The 5,704-nt window shown below is 33.5% G+C and overlaps 1 long non-coding RNA gene across 1 annotated transcript; it reads right to left on the bottom strand.

The window, feature by feature from the left end:
- Positions 1-1,673: 1,673 nt before the first annotated feature.
- Positions 1,674-5,191, bottom strand: LOC138924904 (uncharacterized). The gene is made up of 3 exons (XR_011440249.1): positions 5,046-5,191; positions 4,105-4,211; positions 1,674-2,044 (listed from the first exon to the last, which is right to left on the bottom strand). It is a non-coding gene; the product is annotated as an uncharacterized lncRNA (long non-coding RNA).
- Positions 5,192-5,704: the final 513 nt, after the last annotated feature.

Genomic DNA, 5,704 nt, shown 5'->3' on the forward strand with positions numbered 1-5,704 from the left:
AGAGATTGATAATTACATAAAGAGATGGAAGGAGATTCCATGCATATGCATTGGAAGGATAAACATAGTTAAAATGTCCATACTCCCCAAAGCAATCTACAGATTCAATGCAATCCCAATATGAATCCCAATGACATTCTTCACAGAAATAGAACAAAAAATCCTAAAATTCATATGGGGCAACCAAAGGTCCCAGGTTGCTAAGGCAAACCTGAGAAAAAATAACAAAGTTGGAGGTACCACAATGCATGACTTCAAATTTACTACAAAGCCATAGTGATCAAAACAGCATGGTGCTGGTCCAAAAACAGGCACACAGATTAATGGAACAGAACTGAAAGCCCAGAAATAAAAGTGCACCTCTATGGACAGCTAATCTTTGACAAAGGTGCCAGGAACATACAATGGCAAAAGGATAGTCTCTTCAATAAACGGTGTTGGGAAAACCGGACAGCCACAGGCAAAAGAATGAAGGTAGACTGTTATCACACGCCATACAAAAAATAAACTCAAAATGGATCAAAGACTTGAAGATAAGTCCTGAAACCATAAAATTCCTGGAAGATAATATAGATAGTACACTCTTTGACATCGAACTAAAAAGGGTCTTTTTGAATACCATGTCTTCTCAGATGAATGAATCAAAAGAAAAAATAAGCAAGTGGGACTTCATCACACTAAAGAGCTTCTGCAAGGCAAAAGAAACTAGAATCAAAACAAAGAAACAACCCACCACTTGGGAGAAAATATTTGCAAATCATATATCTGAAAAGGGGTTAAATCTCCGTAATATATGAGGAACTCATACACTGAACAATATAAAACAAGCAACCTGATCAAAAAATGGGCAGAGGTTATGAACAGACATTTTTCCATAGAAGATATACAGAGGGCCAATAAATACATGAAAAGATGTTCAACATTACTAAGCATCAGGGAAATGCAAATGAAACTACACTACGATACCACCTTACACCAGTTAAAATGGCTATAATCACTAAGACTAAAAATAGCAAATTTTGGAGAGGGTGTGGAGTAAAGGGAACCCTCATACACTGCTGATGGAAATACAAACTGGTGCAGCCACTATGGAAAACAGAATGGTGATTCCTCGAAAAACTAAAAGTAGAACTACCATATGATCCAACTATCCCACTATTGGGTATCTACCCAAACAACTTGAAATCAATAATCCAAAGTAATATATGCACCCCTATGTTCACTGCAGCACCATTCACAATAGCCAAGTCATGGAAACAATCCAAGTGCCCACCAAATGATGACTGGATAAAGAAGATGTGGTATATATATAATGGAATACTACTTAGCCATAAAAAAGACAAATTCATCCCATTTGCAACAACATGGAAGGACCTGGAGGGAATTATGCTAAGCGAAAATAGCCAGACTGAGAAAGACAAACACCAGATGATTTCACCATATGTGGAATATGAACAAACACATGGACAATGAAAACATTTCAGTGGTTACCAGGGGAAGGGGGTTGGGGGGGTGGGCACAAGGGGCACAGGGGAGCACTTATGTGATGGCACACAAGAAATAATGTACAACTATTGATGTAAACTATTATGAACTCAATAAAAAAATTTAAAAATAAAAAATATAAAAAAGAACCAAAAGGCTAAGTATTCATAAGAAATGATATGTTTATTAGTTCACTTATATAATTCTCACAAAATCAAAGCAGTTCTGAAATTTCTAAGTTTCTTGGGATACGCATACTTTTCTGGTAATCTTACACCCTGCCTCCTTCTATTATAAACTCATTTATCGGTTTCTGCCATGAAAAAAATGTTACAAATAATATGAAAGAACAATAGAATAAAGGCAGGCAGATCTTGAATCTGGAATATTATTGAGATGTGAACCTCATAGCATTTCTTTGAATCTTCTTATAATTTTTGGGGGGACAGCCTTCTCACACATGCATGAAGAGGGTCTGGTGCAATTATCAGTACCAATGGTATGTGCATTTATGTACACACACTTCCCCTGGAAATCCTGTCTTGGCTCTAGTAAATGCCTGAGAAATTAAGAAAACACAAGTCACTGGTCATGCTCATTATATTCAAATTAAATAGTGTTATTTAAGAACTTACTACATGAATTCATTGTATCAGGTGCTGTGGGGAACTCAAGGCACTGTCCTCTTTTCAAAGAGTTCATAAATTTATTAAAAAAATGAGATAGGCATATAAGTAATAAGCTTCACAAAAATGTGATGATTAATTATAAGTGGGAAAAATACATCTGTATAGAGAGGAAGAGAATGGTCTGATTGGAAAATTATCACAAAAATGGGAAATATGACCTGGGATATGAAATTGTGTTTAAGTACAGATTGGCATGATAGAAACCATTCAACTATGCATGTACAGCTACAATTAGAGGAGAGATATTTTAGTTGTAAATACATTACATGAATGTAAATACATTTGCATCAGCAAAAATATTTATGAAATTTGGAGTATAATGTATATGTGTACATATATGTGTCTGTATTTCATATATATATATATATATATATATATATATATATATGTAATATATCAGGACACTTCCCTCTGCTCAATTATGCACTACAATTTACAAAATCTCTGCTGACATAAATGCTATAGGGTAGGTGTTACCAAATACTCCAGTTGAATTTAGTCCTTGACTAGAGATCTAGATTACGAAGAACACTTTTGGTCAATGCCAACAAAGCTACATTTCATCAGCTCTAGAGCAAAACTGTCATCTATGACAGTCTGGAAAAAAAGCAAAGCTCATCTATTCATTTATTAAACGCATAACAGATTCCTTTTCAAAATATCAAAGGAATTAGAAAAAAAAGAATTTTTAACTGTGTTAGGAGAAGTAAATTGCCAAAATATTTCATACAGTCTTCTATTCATTAATTCAACTTGCTTGTTGAGTATTCTATGTACCAAACATTGTATAAGGTTTGAAGTAGAGGGAAAGTTTCAAATCACAGAATTCCAATAACTAAAATGATCAACCATGAAAGTAAGAATAGATTCTCAATGTGAGGCAATAGTACAGTCAAGTGTAAGAAAATATTCAACTATGTTTACACATAAAATATTTACACAAATTTTGAAATATTTAAATGGCATTAAATTATTTGAATATTAAAATTTTAGCATATGACAAATATGACATTAAAATCAATGATGGAAGAATAATGAATCATTTAACAGTACTTTGCAACTGATCACCTAATTGAAATATATACATAGAGAGATAGATATAATTATATCTCTATGCGTACACACATGTACATGCTTAGCTTTCTCTGTCACAACCCAAGATATATTTCAAATGAATAAAGGCAATTTCGGTATACTTAAGTGTTAACCATTTGTTCACATAATAAAAGCAAATAAACTCAAAAGGCAAATTAGTGAAGGAAAAAAGTGGCAAGACGTATCTGAAAGAGAGGGCAGAAACTTAATATATAAGGAATTGTACCAAGAAATAAAAGATAAATGTGATAAAATGGGCAAAATTATTGATACAGGTTATAGGAAAAGCAGCCTCACTAAACAGCTGCAGAATATAACGTAAAATGATAAAATAAAAAGTCAGCTATCAAAATTATCAAAAATTTGAAGTGTGAATTAAGATGGACACAGAGTGATGAAACAGGTTGCTAATATATTTATTTTTGCCATAGTTGTCTAAAGCAATGTTTCTATATGGCAATTTAGCAATATGTATTTAAATCATAAAAACGGCCCAAATTCCTTGGCCGAGGAATAACGATTCTGTTATTCTTCCCAATATAAATACAGATGTGTCATTAATCATATATAGTGATGTCCTTCCCCATATTATATTTATTATCTGAAATTATCGTTAGGAAGATCATCTAATAAGAGAGGCATATTTACACAAATTATGAAAAATATAAATGACTTTATGATTTATAAAATTGTTGATAGTATAATAGGAAATAACAAAAAAAGAATCTAAAAGATCTACCTTTTGTCCCCAGTAATCTTCTCTATTTCCTCCAGCTCTTTAAGGAAAAGACATTGTAAAAGGAATAAGGAATCGGATTATATACTAGAAACTTACAGCTCAGGAGAAGGAAAGGAGCCATCCTCCCACTTCCATTTATTGTCCTCTTCCTTGTAAGATAGGCCAAGCCAAGTATGATTTGCTGCAAGTAACTTCATGATACTCTTAATGGAACCAAAATACACAAAAATATTAATACTAAAAGCATATTAGAGATGAAAAATATGCAGTGAGAAGGAAAGAATCACAAAAATAAAAACAATGCAGTCTATATATGCTCACTGATAAATGAAACCTCAAAAATATTTCACTACTGCAGTGTCTATACTTTTCTCGAATCAGGAACTAAATACGAAGAATAAAAAATAGATAGCTAACAGAAAGTTTTACATTCAAGAAGACACCACACCAAAATATGAATTACTTTTCTTAACTCATTGTATCATTTATTGAATTTTGTGCCTATTTTTTGAGCTTGATATATGTCATTGAACAAAAATTACAAAAATGTCTGCTTTGGGGGAATTTCAGCCACATACAAATTAACAACGTACATATAAATAATATGGTATTTAAGAAGGTGACGAGCGCCATAAAAAATTTAGAGTGGGTGAGAAGAACTAAGAGTACAGAGGAGGGCATCTGGTGGGACACTGATACACAGGTTGCAATTTTAAATAGGGTTGTCCGGGCCAGCTTTATTAAGGTGATAATTGAATCAATACTTGAAGGAGGTGAAGTAGTTAGCTATGGCTATATCTGAGAGAAATTGCATGCAGAGAGAATAGCAAATGCAGCGTTTCCAAGGTGAGGGCATTACTGGTATGTTGGGAAGAGAAAGATGTGCTGAAGTGGAGCACACCTGGGAAAGATGAGTAAAAAAATAACGCAAGACAGTGTCCCTTTTCCTTGTTTTAGAGCGGCAAGTGAGACCTTCCTTTGCCTGGTACCTATGATATGTTCGTATCCCAGAAGTAAAGAATGAAATACAATCTCACCGTCAATTTACTCCTTTGTGTCTTTAAAAATGTAGCATTTAAAGAAACACAGAGATCAGAACAGTTTAACCAAGAGACCATTTCCACGGTTTGGTGGTAGCAGTGGTCTCTGTATTGCACCCAGTGATTCAGAGAATGTCCACACCTGTCTCCTAGGAAAGAAAATATGTAAACTTCAAAGTTCACCGAACCTCATAAACAAGGCCTTATGGCTTCATAAGTTTTCCCTCTTAAAAGATTGAGGCTCTTATTAAGAATTATTGTTAACTCAGAATTTTCTTACTTCCAGATTACCTTGCATGGCCTTTAGTTCTTCTAAAGCCTCAATGAGATATTCATTCTGGTTTCGGAGCCATTCCAGGTTTTCTATATGGGACATCAAGACTTAACATTAGATGAGAACACATGTTACATCTGAGTTTTGTACTATTTTAAGAGTCATAATAATGATAATGATCAAGTGGTAAAATATACAAATAATTTTAGTCCAATCTCCTTCCCTATTGAATTAGTTTCATCTTTCACTGAAATCACCAATTGCATAGAAAGCAACCTTTAAAAATATACAACATAGTGATTGTTGTCAACAATATTGTATTATAAATTCAAAGTTGCTAAAAGAACAGATCTTGTTTTCAACACAAAAATGAAGTGATTGT

This window comes from Equus caballus, chromosome 6 (assembly GCF_041296265.1).
Source record: "Equus caballus isolate H_3958 breed thoroughbred chromosome 6, TB-T2T, whole genome shotgun sequence".
NCBI classification, from domain to species: Eukaryota; Metazoa; Chordata; class Mammalia; order Perissodactyla; family Equidae; genus Equus; species Equus caballus.